Source organism: Takifugu rubripes, unplaced genomic scaffold (genome assembly GCF_901000725.2).
Source record: "Takifugu rubripes unplaced genomic scaffold, fTakRub1.2, whole genome shotgun sequence".
Classification (NCBI taxonomy): Eukaryota; Metazoa; Chordata; class Actinopteri; order Tetraodontiformes; family Tetraodontidae; genus Takifugu; species Takifugu rubripes.
In genome coordinates, this window is record NW_021821633.1 from 1,583,804 (window position 1) to 1,602,126 (window position 18,323).

Here is an 18,323-nt window from a genome sequence, read left to right on the forward strand (position 1 = left end):
CATGATTTTTACCTCCTCCAAGAGAGGAACTTATGTGATAGCAGGTGATTGTCAGTGATTGTAAGCAAAATACCTTGAAAAATCATGAACTAATTGCAGTGACTTTTAGAAAATGTTTATAGTGGCCAAGGAAGAGCTAATTAAATTTTGGTGATATTCTGGAGTCCGGAGTGACTTTAACCTTCGGTCTTCCAAACGTCAAAGCCAAGATGTTTTGGCCATGCAACCATGTTGTATAACCTTGTATTACAGCTGCCTATGAACAGTATAAGCTATGTAGTATCTGGGTGCAGACATTTTTTGAAAGATTTCTTTTATCATTGCTCTGAGTGTCTTTAAGTTATAACAGGGCACGCCTGGTAAAATTGTGCAGATATCTTACCTCTCCTTTTGAAATGATAAAGAATGTGTTCCCTTCTTCACCCTCTCGGATAATATACTCGCCCTTTTCAAAGTAGTCCTGAAAAGAGGTTCTCAGTGACTGATGGCTGTTCAAAAATTCAGTTTTCTGTCTGATTTTTAATTGTTCTAAAGTTCTGTACATACATACACACACACACACACACACTCATGCGCACGAATGCACCTACATACACATACATACTTACACACAAAAATACATTCTGTACATTTGAAATTCCATATGAAATTCAAACATATTTAAGCTGCCCGTTAAGTGCAATGAAATCTATCCAGCTCAATCTAACCTATTCAGTTGTAAAGGAGGAGAAACTTACAATGAAACAAGACAGAATTTTTAAACAAATAAATAAACTGCTTTATAGTGAATCTACTTTACAAGTATTGAAATGCAGATATCACTAACTACTGTAGGGGATATAAATGCTAAAGCACTAACCACTTCAAGACAGTCGACAATCTTAGCAAGCTTTTGCTCAGGCAGTCCTTGAAGCAGTGACACACTGTCAGAGAAATACAAAACCGTTCAGCCAGTACAGATAAGAATCAGGATGGATGGATGGATGGATGGATGGATGGATGGATGGACGGACGGACGGATGGACGAACTACATCACTACAGTGTTACATTTTAACATGATTGATAAATATGTCATTTTCTGTTACAATCTCCGCATGATCTCCGCGTGATGCGTAAATGGTGTGGATATCGCCTTTGTTTCATGCGGCTATACAATGGTCATTTTTAGGCCATGTTGAGTTTAAAAACTCAGTCATGCAGTTTGAAACGAACTCCTAGTTTAAAAAAAATTCAATTGGACTTCCTCTAGTTTCTTGATTCACCTCTCATTTAATGGAGCTGAACAAAAAAAAAAAAAACATAGATGCTGAAGAGAGGGCCCAATTATCCCAACACTCCAGGAGGAACAACTGCCAACAGTTTATAGGGTTAGGGTTAATGTAACCCTGCATATACAGCACTCAACAGGTGAGCAATTATGACAAATCAAGGTGCTACAAGAACAAATATAAAGGCTCAAGGTATGTTAGTTAGGTACAATAATGATGTTGGGATCTGTTTTAGTGTTGTCCAAGAGGAAGAACTGCCAACAGAAATTTAAAGGCAGAGCAATAACAACAGAAGAGAACAACTAACATGGAAGAACAAGAACCACAACACACTGACATCAGGCCATCAAGAAAATTGGGTAAAATCTAAACAAAAAGGTCCATTACCCAGTCAGAAAAAGAGATTCTGACCAAGGGGCTGAATTTTGCCATCACACAAAAAAATTGCACCTCATCACTACTGAATCAGTCATCCACCACAACAAACTCAAACAGAAACAGAATATATTCGAGTGGAGGTATCAGGATCACTTGCTAGTGCCAAAACATCATCTTCTAACCTGGATAGCCGAGAGAAGACGGCAGTAACAACACTAAAATAGATCCGAACATCATTATTGTACCCAAAGACAAATGTGGTTGCACTGTGATTCTTAATACCAACAACATAGCAAGGCTTCTCAGTGACTTGGCCATCTATAGGATACTAAATTGGTACCCAAATAACAGCTACCGTATTTCCACGACTATAAGGCGCACCTAAAACACTGAGATTTTCTCAAAAATCGACGGTGCGCCTTATAATATGGTGCGCCTTATGTGTGAAGTTCCAAAATCTGCTGTGCGCCTTTGGTGGGTGCACTACGGTAAACGCTCCGCCAATCGATTAGCGGCACACCTACGCATAAGGATCCCCTAAAATGGCGCCAGTCAAGCGAGACGCGTATGAATGAGGCTCACTTTAAACTGCAAGCCATCGAATATGCGGCTGAAAATGGCAATCAAGCAATCTTAGTGTTTTCGCTTTATGAGGAGGCGGCATCTCTCCGTACGCGCGAAGACAACTGTTGGGCAGCGGCTGCCCGCGGATTACCAGGAGTGGGTGGCCATCTCTCTGTATCTATGAACACCCAAGATCCATAAGAAAGGCACCCCCCCAGCAGCAGTAACTCCAGTACTTACAACAACACCTGGTCTCCATTATTGCTCCGCTAGTTGGGAGAACTGAATTTGATGTTGAGAACTCCCAGGATTCTACTGATAAGTAAAGCACCCTCAAATTAGAGACAGAGGAAATCATGGTTTTCTTTTATGTCACCTCCCTGTTCACCTGCATCCCAACTTCAGAATCATTTGCCACAGCGAGGAGAAGACTCTTCTAGGACAACACTCTCCAACAGAACTCAAGTATCCCCAGACCACATTTGTACTCTGCTCTGCCTCTCTTTTACCAAAAACCATTTCCAATTCCAACTGAAGCACATCTATGCCATGGGCTTACCGGTGTCTCCTATACTAACTCTGGCTCACCATATGAGAATGCTTCCTGTTTACATAAAGAAATGCATCCTGAGATGTTGCCTTTGTGGTACTGTGTGTGCAGTCAATACCCCTAATTACATTAGCAAAGCCAGCACTTGGAGCAAATTTTACTTCTGTGTTGGCCTCTTCAACTGCAGTGTATATGGGGATTTAATAAATGTGCCTGACATTTGGCTAGCTAGTCCCATCCCAGAAGGTTGGCATGTCTTTGCTCAGTGTTGACTAGCTCAGTCCCAATCATTTAGCCAACTCTGGCTGAAATCACTCCATTGCTAGGAAGCCCAGTATGGTCAGCCATGATGACTGTCCTTGGGAATCCTTAGTGGCTGATGATCCAGTCATCGTCCTTAATTAAAGAAAAAAAATCCTCTTGGTCCCTGTAAACCTCTTCTCTCTCCACGGCTCCATTGGCAATATCTTCTAATAGCACCAAAGCTGCTATTGTTGTTGATGGTATTTTCTGCACCATAGCACGCATACTTTTATATCTACTCATGTAATCACAAAGACACAATTGACATTAAACATTTCCTAGGATCAATTATTTGGTTTGCGAGTGGCCCAAAAGTACTAGAAATATGCCTATGGCAGCCATGAAATGTACTCTTGATAAATCTGAAAGTGAGCATGGAAAAGTGTGTTTGCAATGTTTTTGTGCATACATGAGCCCACATGTGATTCAGTGCCCAGTGCAGCTGGTAGATCTGAATCATCTACTCCATTGTTTAGGCAAACTGCAGTGGTAGCTATCCCACCGAAGGTGGCTGAAGATGATCCTCTCCACAGGCTTCATCAGATCAGGTACCAAAGTGACGGGTCTGTAGTGGTAGGGATCCTCAATGTCTGCAGTTTTAGGAACCAGAATCTCACAGGAGCGCTTCCACAGGACAGGGACTTTCTCCAGACAAAGGCTCAGGTTACAGAGAACAGTGTAGGGCTGATTTTCTTTCCTTTTCTTAAGCCGTCTCGGTTCTCTCCTCACAGTCTAATGTTAGAGCCTGTTTACACAACGTTTTTCTATATTGGTGACATAACAGTTCTCCATGTGGACGACAACGTAATGGAAATCTATGATCTATGATCAATGTGAACATGGAGATGCCAAAACACTGTAGAACACATGCCAGTCCAGTAGGTCGTGGTGCCTTTGGGCTACTGTTTATCAGTGTATTTGTCACTTCATTACATACTGGAGAGTTTCCTGTAATGCTGATGACACTCAGCTTTATTTATCCTTGAAACCAGAGGAAGCTCCAGACCTGTCTTAAAGACATAAAGTCCTGGATGTCTTCAAATGTCCTCCTTAACCCAGGAAAAACTGAGGTCACGGTGTTTGGTCCTGAACCTCTCAGGGATAGATTAGATCACATGATCACTCTAGATGGGATCTCATTAACATCTAGTCTCTCTGTGAGGAATCTAGGAGTAACTTTTGACCAAAATCTCTCCTTCAACTCACACATTAAATTAGTCTCTAGAAGTGTCTTTTTCCACCTGAGGAACATCTCAAAGATCAGGAAGCTACTGACCCACCATGATGCTGAAAAGTTAGTCCAGCATTTGTTACTTCCAGGCTGGACTATTGTAATTCTTTATTATCAGGGTGTCCAAACAACTCTTTAAGAAGCCTCCAGCTGATCCAAAATGCTGCAGCCAGAGTTCTGACAGGTATTGACCACAGAGGTCACATGACTCCTGTAATGGCGTCGCTTCATTGGCTGCCCGTTAAATTTAGAATAATTTTTAAACCCTTCTGACCTTGACCTACAAGGTCCTCAGAGGCCTAGCTCCATCCTACCTGGAGGAGCTAGTGACACCTTACCAGCCCAATAGACCGCTCCGCTCTCAGAATGCTGGTCTACTTGTGGTTCCCAGAGTTTCTAGGAGTAGAACGGGGGGCCGAGCATTTAGCTACCAGGCCCCCCTGCTATGGAACCAGCTCCCTGTCCAGGCCCCCCTGCTATGGAACCAGCTCCCTGTCCAGGCCCCCCTGCTATGGAACCAGCTCCCTGTCCAGGTACGGGAGGCTGACTCCATCACCACTTTAAGATCAAACTTAAAACCTCCTCTTTGAAAAAGCTTATTGTTACTAATTCTGTAGTTCCAGTTACTATCATAGACAGACAGATTATCATACTTAGGGGGTCGTCTAATCATTAGGTTATATAATAATTATATATAATAATGTAGAAATAATTATCTAATCGTTAGGTCACATCTTAGCTATGCTGTTATAGGCCAAGGCTGCCGGGGTCTGGAAACATGATCACCTCTGTCACCCCACTGGGTCATGGTTTCCTCTCCTCTCCCCTCCCTCCTCTCTCCCTCTCCTCCCCCCCTCTCCCTCCTCTCCCCTCCCTCCTCTCTCCTCCCCTCCCCTCCCCTCCTCTCCTCTCCTCTCCTCTCCTCGCCTCTCCTCTCCCCTCCTCTCCCCGCTTTGACAGCACAAATTTGTCTCTTCTGCTCCAGATGCTGGTGTTTGGATTCCAACTGTGGCAGAAGAAGCCTTGCAGTGTTCAAAATGTTGGAGAGCACCAAAAGGTCCCTCGGATCTGCCATCATTGCTATGGGTCTTCTACTGAATATTCTTCTTCTACACCTATGCATGGTTCTTGGCAACTCCCAAAGGCTCAGTTGCCTGCAGCTATATTCCGCATGCTCAGAATTGCTGAAACCGCTCCATTTTACATTTATGCATCAATGAATGTATTTTGGAAACATTCCACTTTGGAGCCTATATATTATTGTTTTGGTTTGATGAATCATGCAATGGCATCTTGGTTGAAACTAGGTAATGCATGTACGCATGTTTCACATATCCATTCAAAGCCAGCATTAGCATATGGCCTTCTTGTTTGCCTCTCGAAATCAACCTGATCACGAGGATATTACCACCTTGTGTTGAAGAGGAGGACTTATTTCCATCACATATCCAAATTTGTAAATTGCATGTAAAATGGGACAAGGAACTAATCCCAAGACCCCAAAGACGAGTTCTTAGCACAGCTGGATTAAGCTGTGCATGTAATTGTACTGACTGAACAGAGGAGGTGGCTGACACCAGTTGCTACTGTTGTCCAAGAAGTTTCACAATCGTTCACATTTAATAATATAAATTACAAACACCAGCAACAACCACTAATGACAGCATTCAGTAAACTCTGAGATTCCCACCAGTTAATCTAGAACTGTAGAAGCTGCTTGGATAAGAGCTGAAACGTCTTTGGGTATTAATTAATTGTAAACTTTACAGAAAAGTTTACGGACTATAAGTCGCACTTTTTTCATAGTTTGTCCGGGGGTGCGACTTGTACTCCGGAGCGACTTAAATAAATACATTATTACAGAATTTCACATGTTCGTTACTTTCACACTAACAACCACCAGAGGGCGTTCTAGGCGTGTGTACCTGAGGAACAAGTTCCTTTAGCGACGCAGAAGAAGAAGTGGTGCTTCGTCTAGACTTGATTCTTTGGTCAACTTGCTTGGATGTTCTTTATGCTATAGTTATCTGAATAACTGTTAATATGTTACGTTAACAAAGCAGACACGTACTCAGTTCGTTGTGGGTCATGTAGCTGAATTTGTTACGTTAGCATACCGTAACCCTATTGCTAATCCATGCTAATTGCCTTTCAAGATGAAATGCATGTTCTTGGTCTCGTATTTTATCAAATAAATTTTCCCCCAAAATGCGACTTATAGTCCAGTGCGACTTATATATCTATTTTTCTTCTTTATTATGCATTTTTTGGCTAGTGTGACTTAAACTCCGGAGCGACATATAGTCCAGAAAATACGGTAATATACATTTTTACTTCAGCTATACCTCTGTTTTTACAACTTTTTCATACATGTGGTCAGGAAAATTTGAGTTATTGGAAAGGAAAGCACATTATTTTCCATGACACATCCAATGGATACCATTCATTATATCCTGAAATGACACAACAGTGAAACCCTTCATCAACATCAAGTACCTGCGCAAAAAGCTGAAGTACTCCTCATGTCTGGCCTGTGTCGTCTGCCTCATGATGGTCTGGAACATCTGGCGATCCAGAGCCCAGATGTGAGCCTCGGACAAAGCTGGATGAGAGACGCTTTGGTAAACTAATTAAAGTCATGTATTCTTATCACCTGTGAAGGAAAATTACTCGAGTAATAATATAATATACTATAACATAATATAGAGTAATAGTAAGAGTGGCATATAAATAACAGGATTTATTTTATGTCTGCATCTGGAAGTTCATTTAAAATGATTAGAGCTTCCTCGAAGGTGACTGAGCCAGACAGAGTTACAGAAAAAACCTTTGAGCTATAAAACACACGCACAGTGTAAGATTTCCTCATTGTTAATTTAAACAATCCTTCCTTGATGAATACTGCAGCAATGTTCATGTACATGCTTATCATATGGTCCTATAATGCACATTAGCATAAAGGGTGTATACACTCACATGTACATACGAGTAGAGCAACTGTAGCTTTCTCTCACCTTTAACAGTGGCTGTTCTCTTACAATTGTACAGTATGGCCAGCTCACCAAAAGCTGTCCCAGCATGCATCTCCCCCAGAAGCTTCCCATTCTGGATGACCTCCAGTAAACCCTCTGCAGCAGTGGAAAAAGCCAACAGTTGAGCCATAAAACAAATCATGTTGGTGTTGGTATATACAGTATATAATATATATATATATAAATACACATATTCTCTACAAATAAAAAAACCAAGATTTAATTTGGACCCATAATCAAGAGTAGCTGAGGTGGGTATTAGAGCAGATGAGGGGTGTGGGAGTAGCACACGAATAATGTAAATATTTGCAGCAACTTTTTATTTCATATTACTATATTGGGTGGTGTTATAGCCAAGCAAACTGCAGAATTCCTTTTCTTGTCAATACTGATTTTGTGGCAGGCACGTGTGTACCACTCAACCAGGAGGGTTATGGGAAGGGGGCATGTTCCGCACCCTTTCACCACTTTTAGTATTCATTCTTTTCATTCTGATTTTTGCGTTCATAAAGATGACAACAAAAAATCATATCTGGAGTCATTCTTTGTCCAGCCACATTGGTGAGCCCGCATTGAACATGTTTGAGGTAACAGAAGACAGTCTCTCTTGTTTGGCCATCTTGCCCCAACTCTAACAGCCGACTGGTTTCACCAGCGCTCAGTGGCACCCTTGGGTGCTGGTCAACAGGAGGAGCTGCTTTTTGTAAAGGATTCCTGGTATGGTAGATAATTCCTGGTGGACTCTGCCTCTCAGAAGAGCCTCCTTCCTCGAGTGGCCCACAGTTGAGCGCCACTAATGGGTCTTCTATTGGGACATTTGGTACCAGGTATGCGATTGTTTGTTTCTATGGACACAGTTCAGGTAATGATTTTTAGCTTTTGCTGGTGGATTTTCCATCGCTGAAAACACTTGCATTTTTTGCTGTGGTTGTTAAGCATGGTGTAGAACTTTTGATCCCCACCAGTGTTGTTTGTGCTTTCAAACAGCCCATGGGCCTCACCCCTCCATATGATGCCCAAAGCGGATGGGTCTTGGTGGCCATGCAGCACTTTCGGCGCCTGAACAACATCACTGCGCATGACCGTTATCCCATCCTGCACATCCAGGATTTTTTGTTCACCTAGTGGGCGTGATTTTTTTCTAAAGTGGATCTGGTGCGCTGTTATCACCAGGTTCCTGTGTGCATGGAGGATGTTCGTAAGACCACCGTAATTAACCCTTTCAGGCTCTTTACATTTCTGCACATTCCTTTTGGTAAGAAATAAGTGCCGCAAACGTTTCAGTTTTGCTGGGCTTCCTGTCAGCTGATGAGCATCCGGTGCACCTTAAACAGGTTGTTCAGCATCTCCAAGAGCATGGCCTAATTGTCAACCTGGCAAAATTCTATTGTAAACTGCCTGTTACTGATTTCATCCCGGGGTCACTGACAGCTCAGTCTGCTGGGAACTAGGCTGAGAAATGGAGGTTCGAGCCCCAGGGTAGACAAAAAAATGGAAGGTGTTCTGGTAGTAGGGGAGGTGCCAGAAACACCTTCAGAGCATTGGTCCGGTACCCTTGAGCAAGGTACTGAACTGGCGACCCATCCAGTGGTATACCCTGCCTAAGCCCATTGTGTACACTCCCCATGACCTCAAAAGGGATAAACGGCTAAGAAGATGAGGCAAGGTGGGGATCTTTTGCCTTCTAAGGTACAGGTGGTGGCAGACTTCCCTCGTCAGGTTGACATTAAAGCCCTGCAGGAGTTTGGGGGCATGGTGAATTTCTACAATCTTTTAGCTCCTCATGTGACCATCTCCTGCAACCAGTTGATGGGGCCCTTAGGCTATGGAAGGCCAATAACCAGATTGACTGGATCCAGGCCTTAATTGGAGATAAACCTGCCCTGGCAAATGTGGCACTGCTAGCACATCCTGTGCCCCAGGCATCCATAGCTCTTATGACCGATGCAGCAGATGGGGCGTGGTGGCACTGGTCGAGCAGCGTGTGGTCAGTGTGTGATAACCCCTTGCACTTTTTAGCCATAAACTGCGGGACGAGCAGCGAGTACTGCATTTTCAGTTGGGAGTTGTTGGTGTTGTACCTGGCAATAACCATTTCTCTCCCTTCTCTTTTAAAGTCTACATCAACAATAAACCATTAACATTTGCTATGTCCAAGGTAACTGAGCCACGGTCTGCTCGATAGCAGCGCCTTCAGCGCCATCTCAGAGTTTATGCATTTGGCAGGGAAGGCCAACGCTGTGGTTGGTTGTCTGTCAAGGTTGTCACAGGTGGATTGCCGACCAGCCTGGGGAAATCCTGGTGCTTAAGACCACTTGTGCAGGCCTAAAGCTTGAGGAAGCCTTGGTACTAGAAGGTGTTTCTACTTTCCTCTCCAACATTTCCATGGGTTGCCACTGTCCTATCGCACCAATGGCCTGGCACAGAGATTTTGACATGGTTCACTCCCTGTTGCACCCAGGAGTCCGGATGTTGGTGAAGCTGGTTGCGCAAGACATCATTGCATGCTTCGCTCTCGGACGTTAACTAGGTGGATCGTTTGCCTTGAGTGATACTCCGACGATGTCAGCTCCTAAGGAGGACCTGTATGCTTGCAGAGTTGTTTTTTGGGCAGCCCCTCCATATTCTGATGGACTTTTTAGCAGAGGTTTAGGCCCCCTTTTCCTTTCCTGGTCTTTGTCCGAATCTGCTCATAATCCAACTCTGGTCCACCACTGTTTCTCAAGCTCATTTGTGCTGGGGGAGCTTGCCAATGATCATTTCATTTTTGTGCATTAGGATGCACACCTTTCGCTGCTCCAACCAGATACGATGGCCCATTTAAAGTGTTTAAAGTGTGGGGGTCTGCTGGGAACGCCTGGCAGAGTCTCCTGTCAGCAGGAGCTTCAACTCACACCTCCGGGAGAGCTTTGACCATGTCCCGGGGGAGGCGGGGGACATTGAGTCCGAGTGGACCATGTTCCGTGCCTCCATTGTTGAGGCGGCTGACCGGTCCTGTGGCTGCAAGGTGGTTGGTGCCTGTTGTGGCGGCAATGCCCGAACCCGCTGGTGGACACCAGGGTCCTCTAGGGTGCATGGGAGTTTGCCCAACCAGTCCACATGTGTTTTGTGGACTTGGAGAAGGCATTTGACAGTGTTCCTCGGGGGGTCCTGTGGGGGGTCCTCTGAGAGTAAGGGGTGTCGGCCCTGCTGATACGGGCCGTCCGCTCCCTGTACGATCGGTGTCAGAGTTTGGTCCGAATTGCTGGCAGTAAGTCGAGCTTGTTTCCGGTGAGGGTTGGTCTCCGCCAGGGCTGCCCTGTGTCACCGGTTCTGTTCATAACTTTTATGGAGTGCAGTCATAGTGTTGGGGGGTCCGGTTTGGTGACCTCAGGATCGGGTCTCTGCTTTTTAGGGTTAGGGTTAGGATGTGGTCCTGTTGGCGTCATCGGCCCGTGACCTCCAACTATCACTGGATCGGTTCGCCGCCGCATGTGAAGCGACTGGGATGAAATTCAGCACCTCCAAATCCGAGGCCATGGTTCTCAACCGGAAAAAGGTGGAGTGCCTTCTCTGGGTCAAGGAGGAGATCCTGCCCCAAGTGGAGGAGTTCAAGTACCTTGGGGTCTTGTTCTAGAGTGAGGGAAGAATGGAGCGGGAGATCGACAGTCGGACCGGTGCAGAGTCCGCATTACTGCGGACTCTGCACCGGTCCGTAGTGGTGAAGAGAGCGAGCGCGCAACATTAGATAGGCTTAAGTTGGCGAGGCTTTGTTACCGGCCCAGGTCCCCCGTTGGGGCTGTCCTGCCTCCAGGGCTCTTAATGTGTCTTTGTGTGTTGTGCGTCCTGATCTTCAGAGTGCAATAGATTGTATTGCTCCTGTTTGCCACCAGCCTGCAGTTTTTTGATGATGGGTTGTGCAGTTACAGTTACGGTTAAAAAGTACCTGTAAGGTATCTTATCAGTATTCACTTTAAGGAGATCAAATGTAATGTAAATTATGCTATGCTATTTTAATCCTTTTAATACCACCCCACACCTCTGCTTGATTTCAAGCTAATGACCAGGATTTCTAAAACACAAAATCATAAAGTGACCTGAGAGTACATAGAGATAATTTCCAGGTTCTCCCTCCCGAATGACCAGCTGTCCCTCGGTGTAAACGTTCTCAAACATGCAGTCCACCATCTGGTTCATGTGCTGAGGTTCCAGTTTATTCAGGAAGTCATTGTTCATGATGGCATCATTGATGAACTTCTTTATTCTAGGGTGGAAGTAAAAGGCCAGTATTATGTATTACAATATGCGCTAGATAACGTGTGTGTGTTTATATATAAATCCATTTTTTTTACTAGGGGCAGTAACACCCAAGCTGAGCAGATGCTCCAACAGATACCAGGTACCACATCAGAGATCTCTGTCCAGAAGAGCACAGTCCAGGAACAGCTAAGATCCTGGGCAGAACCCTCAGACTCTGGTAGAGGACCCAGAGACAGAGCGGACAGTAGAGAAAAATCGCTCTACATCTTCTGCTCTGTCAAGTTCTTCTGCTTGGTTGACTTTGGCTACCATTGCTTTTAAGTATCCTCATATACAGTATTTCATTAATTGATTATCCAATCTTTATGTTTAAGGCCAAATGAACAACTTAACAGGAGGTTATCGCACATGCCCAGAACCACAGAGTCGCAACTGTTGATAGGTTGCAGAAATTGACAGCGGCCTTCCTCAATGATAAGCAGGACGGTACTGGAGTCTTCTCCAAGAGCAGTTTAAATGTGTTAACCTCGAAATGTTGTGACTCAGAGTAGTGAAACATCCCATGGGACTTCTTCCTCTTATTAAAGGAATCCTGTTGTCATTGCAGGGTAAAAGAATAAAACCAGCACCCTATAGATGAAATTATTACATTTGTACTTTATACTTATCATGTTATTGTGTGATAGGGATCCAAAATGTATTTTCTTCCATGACAGCAATACGCTTCCTTAATCATCCAACACGGATGAGGTTTTTTCCTGTATGCTCATCCAATAATGGAGTGTGCATAGATTTCCTTGAGTGTGTTGGTGTGTGTGTCTGATTATCACATCACACAGATGACATGTTCATTCAACAGCTGTGAGCGGAACAGCAGAGCCTCGAGGAGAGGCAGGCAGCAACATGCTTGTATAATTGGAGCTCATCAGGACTCAGGCCTGCTCTTAGATCTCATGGCCTTTTGTTAGGCTTCATTACTTTATTTTTTTGTCACATGCTAACATTTGTGTTTGATGCAGGAGACAGTACAAAACAATGACATTCTCCATTAACCAGAGATGTTTTGATGTCTTCCAACATCAACCATTAAGCAGATATCATTATCGTTAAGGAGAGAGATGTGGATCCAATATTGTATTTATTAATATTTATTTTAAGCCTTTTGAGTAAATCTGATTGTTTTGAATGTGTGAACTGATGATGACTAAATTATGTTCTGATTTTAAGTCTTGTTTGCTGATATCTTCCTCTGCAGCTGCTTGTTTCACCCGCAGGTATAAATGTAAACTCACCTGGAGTTTTTGTGGATGGCTTTGGAGACCTGGGCCGCCTTCGCCTCTGGACAGAAGCTCCCAGAGTTTGGTTCTGCTGACACTCCCTCTTTTGCCCTGAGCCTGCGGTGAACCTCCACAGCCACCCTATGGAACTGACTGGGACCCTGGTTGATGACGCTGAAGCGTCGGGAGTGGTGGGGGACCCTGGCGAGTGGGGGTGAATGACCGAGGTCATGGGTGTAGCCAATAGCATCCTGGAGCTTGTCGATTTGGGAGATTTTGGCTTCAAGCTCCTTTTGAAGTTGATGTAACTGATACTTTTGTGCTTGCAACTCTTGATCCCGACATTCCAGCTCAGCTTCAAGCTGGTTAATTCTCAGTCTGAAAAATTATAAAAGACTGAGTTATAGAGCAAAACGACTGTAAAAAAAACAAAACGGATAAACCAATGAAAAATAATCAATAAATTCGCTTATATGAAATAACAGCAGGATAACTGTAAGTATTCTAAATAAATATCCCTATCATATGTATTATTATATTATGTGTTGAAATTCTTTTCCAGTATTTACAATGGGGCCAAATGAACACACAATCCAAGTCACAAAGTAAGTATTGAGATTTTAGAGGAATCATTCACAGGAATCATCTTTACCTGAGGACATTGATGTCCGCGTCTTTGTTGGTAGAGGCCAAACAGCTGTTCTCCTCAGGCCGAAGGACTTTTATCGAACCATTGCCCATGGCAACCATAGGAATGTCCCGTAGCTCAACTTAACTAGCTTTCTGAAACAATGGGGAAGCAAAGCTCTGCTGCTAGTACGACTAGAACTACTATTACTACTAGAACAAGGTACTGACAGCAGCATAGAAAACCCGAGGCAACATGAATGAGAACAAAAGCATAATATAATAGATGTTATGCAAATTAAGATTCTTAATGACATTTGTTAGAGCAGCTCTTTGACTCTACTTTTTACATTTTCACATTATCTTTCTGTGACCTATTGCCATCACTAATGCTTAATTCTACAGAAGGTATTCATTAGAAAAAACTCCTTTCTTACTTGCTGTACAGGTTGTCCCAGGGACATAATCCTGCAGTGCTGAGTAAACACTGGTCATTTCAGTCTTTCCAAATTCAGGTCTGGCTCTCTTTCCCTGGACAACAAAATGCAAGTAGAGTGGGAGGGATCGTGGAACATTTCAGCCAATACGACTCTCTGACTATGAAAAATAGAGAGTAGCACCCCCTGGTGGCTGTATGATGTTTGACATGAGCCAGACTTGATTTTTCACAGTTAATTTATATTATGTTTTTATTCATTGAAAACAAAGAAACCCAAAAAATAAATAAACAATCAGTTGCACTGAGTACATAGTCCTCGTGCACATCATGTTCTTGAACCCTGAAAAGTTAAAATTGGTTTAAGTCCTACAGAAAATGGTCTGGGTTCCCTTTCAGAAAACAGCTTTAGTGAAAACCCCAAATTAGAGTTCATGAGGGAAACTCAGGTTTCACTAAAAAAAATTATTTAGAGCAAAAATATAATTCTATATATAATGCCACTTTGTGAGAAGACCTCTGAACTGGGCCGTGGGCTCCGTGGCTGAACCACTTGGACAGACGGGGCATCTGGGTCTCACCACCACGCCTCAGGCAGCAGCTTATTACATCCCCAGACTGCAATAAAAAGCCCAAAAAACAAATTACATCATATATTCTACATTGTAAAATGAGAAAGTGAGGTTAGATTAAGGCTTAAATGTGATGAATTTGAACTTTTATAGTCGTCTACGTACAGACAAGCCCACTTCATGAGCGGGGACCATTGAACTTCCCCGTCCTTCTGTCAACCAGCTTCAAGTTTAATCTGATTATTAATGCTAAATGCATTAACCCTTTAGCATTTAGCATTGCAATGTGTCCTGACTTGGGCTGTTAAACCTCAGGTATTTCTTCTGACTGATGGAGCCATTCGGCTGGCAGATGAGCAGTTGGCTTTTTATGAATTACCTGCAACTTTCCTGGCAATTGTGATTATTTTCCTGTTATTCTATACGTTCATTTTCTAGCAGTGGAACAGGTAAAGTAATCTGAAAGCATAGTTATGTTTAATCACATATACACTCGTCTCCGCTCCTAAACTGGGACTGTCTGTAGGATACTATAAAAGTTGAAAAATGATATTTAAGGTTTACTTTAACAGTAATGTAACAAATGTTTCATTTACAGCTATAACAAAATAATTAGAAATGAAGACGAAGAAAATAGGGGTGTGATAAGTGTCTCCCCATGTAGATTTCAGCAGAGTATCTACGCCTGGACATCAATTAACGAACATGCTCCTCAGGCACCTCCAGGTTCAGGCCGACAACTCCAAGCTAGCAGGTTTGGACCAGCTGATCTGTCACATGACTCTCCTGACTGGAGCAGGCGTTCAACCCTCACCTCACCTCACCCCCAAGAGAAAGAAACAAGAAAAAAAATGGCACAACACACACTGGCCATGAGAGGCTCATTTGAAGACAGCAATAGGAGTTCGAAAGGAGTTTAAAAATAAATTTAGAAAAGCATCTTTGTTCAAGTAGGAAAAACCTTCCCTGAATACAGGAGGAGGCACCAGTTGCTGCTTCCAGAGCTGGGATCCCTCGCCAGGAAGATTCCCCAGCCAACATGAGATGATGACCAGGATGATCCACCTTTTAATAATGCAAATGACCAACGACCACCAGCGACAGGATTCAGTAAACCAGTCAAGAAAGAAAAAGGCACCAGTTCGTTTAGAAGTGAAGAAGCTTCTTGGATCAGAGCTGGAACATCTTTAAAAGCTTAAAAGAATTCACCTTCGCTAAGATCTGAATGGCTGAGAACTTCTTAAGGTTTTGTTTGACCAGGACCCAGATGCAGACAGGAAACAGCCAACTGGGTCTCAAAAGGGTTTATTGGAAACCAAAGAAGCCTCGAGCGCTGCGGGGGGAAAAATCCAGCTGATTCCTTCTCCAAAGGAGGGAGACGTGGTGACCTGCTCAAGGTCAATGAAAGAGAATAAAAGATTACAAATCTAAATCTCAAAAAGGGGGTAAGACCCTGAGCACGTTTACCACAACACTGAGGACGCCAGCAGCTGGTGCTGAGAGCTGAGAGACCTGCAGATTAGCTGCAGCTGTGGAGGCAGCAGCACCAAAGCTGGGTCGCTCACGCCCCCTAGCGGACAAACGGAGCACAACACACCCCAAACAGAGCAGACACAGGATCAGAACAGAACATTTGTCAACACACACGTGCAAATGAAAAGACCATTTAAGACGGACAGACTCACACATTTAAAAACAAGAAACATAATCGATCAAAAATAGGATTCTTTATTTGACAATGATTATATGACAAATGATTCAAAGAGTTTACTGTTTGCCATCAGTGATGACAGCTGCCACTCGTTGGATTATAAAAAGTACAAATGTTCTTGTTAGGAAAGCAAAAATCAAAGTTCTACAGGTAACCACATGTGACCGTGGCAGTGACACTCTCACCTGCTGTAGGAGGTCACATCTTAATTCAACGTTGTGGAAGCTCATAAATCAAACAACAAAGAAATAAATCAGCTGTCATATTTCTTTTGAATGTTCAGAAAGAAAAAAGTAGCAAATGTACAGTTTTTAGAGTCACAATCAAAATATATCAAAGCAATGGAACCAAGGGAAATGTGGTTTCAGTCTGTCTGCATAATGCCCACAATTTCAAACCAAAACAAATCCTGCATCTACAGAACCACTCGGATCAAAACTCTTTCTATTTTTTAACCATCTTTATGTTCTTATTTTATGTTTGTCATGATGTTGCTGTGATGGCTGGAATTTGAGAAGGTTTAAACTGTGTGATTCACCCTAATTTAGTTGCATCGCTGCTATCAAGTGGCCATAAAACTGACGGGGTGATGTGCTTGCTGAAGGGACGATGGACATTGGGCAGATCTGACCTTGCATACCACTTTTTCTTTACTTTTTGCCTTTCCTTCCCCTTCCTTTCCATTAAACATCCCCCCAAAGATACCACATGGAGGACTTACATGTCAGACAAAGACCACAGAGACGTGCTCAGCAAGGCTTAAAGTCCAATGTTGGGTCATGACAGGAAAATGGACATTGTGAATCTGAATGCTTCAACAGAGCTTCATTTAGGCTCCTTTATGAATTCTGCAGACTTCAGCCAGTTGAGAGCCTCTAAAAGTCTTTGATGGTAAAGCTACTGGTTTGGACGGCACTAACCCTAACCCTAACCCTAACCCTAACCCTGGTTTGGACGGCACTAACCCTAACCCTAACCCTAAGATACTGGTTTGGACGGCACTAACCCCAACCCTAACCCTAACCCTCTAACCCTCTAACCCTAACCCTAACCCCAACCCCAACCCCAACCCTAACCCTCTAACCCTAACCCTCTAACCCTAACCCTAAACCTCTAACCCTAACCCTAACCCTAACCCTAAGATACTGTTTTGGACGGCACTAACCCTAACCCTCTAACCTTAACCCTAACCATAATCCTAACCCTAATCATAATCCTAACCCTAAACTACTGGTTTGGACGGCACTAACTCTAACCCTAACCCTCTAACCCTAACCCCCTAACCCTAACCCTAATCCTAATCCTAACCCTCTAACCCTCTAACCCCAACCCTCTAACCCTAACCCTAACTCTAACCCTAACCCTAACCATAATCCTAACCCTCTAACCCTAACCCTAACCCTAACCCCAACCCTAACCCTCTAACCCTAACCCTAACCCCAACCGTAACCCAGTAGTTACCTCTAACCCTCTAACCCTAATCATAATCCTAACCCTAAACTACTGGTTTGGACGGCACTAACCCTAACCCTAACCCACTAACCCTAACCCTAAGCCTAGTTCTCCAGTTAGTACTTTTAATCACCGCACAAAAACCTAACAAAATAAACCACACTTCATTTGTTAATTTGTTATAATATAATATAATGTCATTTCTTTTTAAACACTATTATTTGAAGCTTCCTGTCCTGCAGGTGAAAATACTGGAGATAAAATGAACAGAAACTAGCTGCTAACCCTAACCGCCAGGACCACAAACATTATTTAATGGGTGGAATTTGGATGAGATTATTATTTTTCTTGTGAGCATTAGAGTGTTCTCCAGAAGATTAATGTATGCATCCAACCTCATTAGGACAAAGTGAAAAGACCAGTCAAAAACCTTCTCCTCAGCTTTTACCTTCTCATATTTGAAAGTTTGGTGAGTTCAAACCCAAAAAGAATGACAAAGAAAGAAGAGATGGGTTCCAGTGAGCATGTGCAGTAGCTCTGATACACCCTTTTGGGCTGAATTAGCTCCTGCGATGCTAAAACTTGAGTTCTTGTCATACATCAAATTCATAATTCTGCATTCAAATTCATGCACAAAAATCTGAATGACTCATACAGAAGTGTAGGAGTAAACGAAAAGGTC

At 43.3% G+C, this 18,323-nt stretch overlaps 1 pseudogene; it reads right to left on the bottom strand.

Moving 5' to 3' along the window:
• LOC101073789 (cGMP-dependent protein kinase 2-like) overlaps nucleotides 1-15,974 on the bottom strand; it is a 43,674-nt pseudogene extending 27,700 nt beyond the window's left edge.
• Between the last annotated feature and the right edge of the window lie 2,349 nt (nucleotides 15,975-18,323).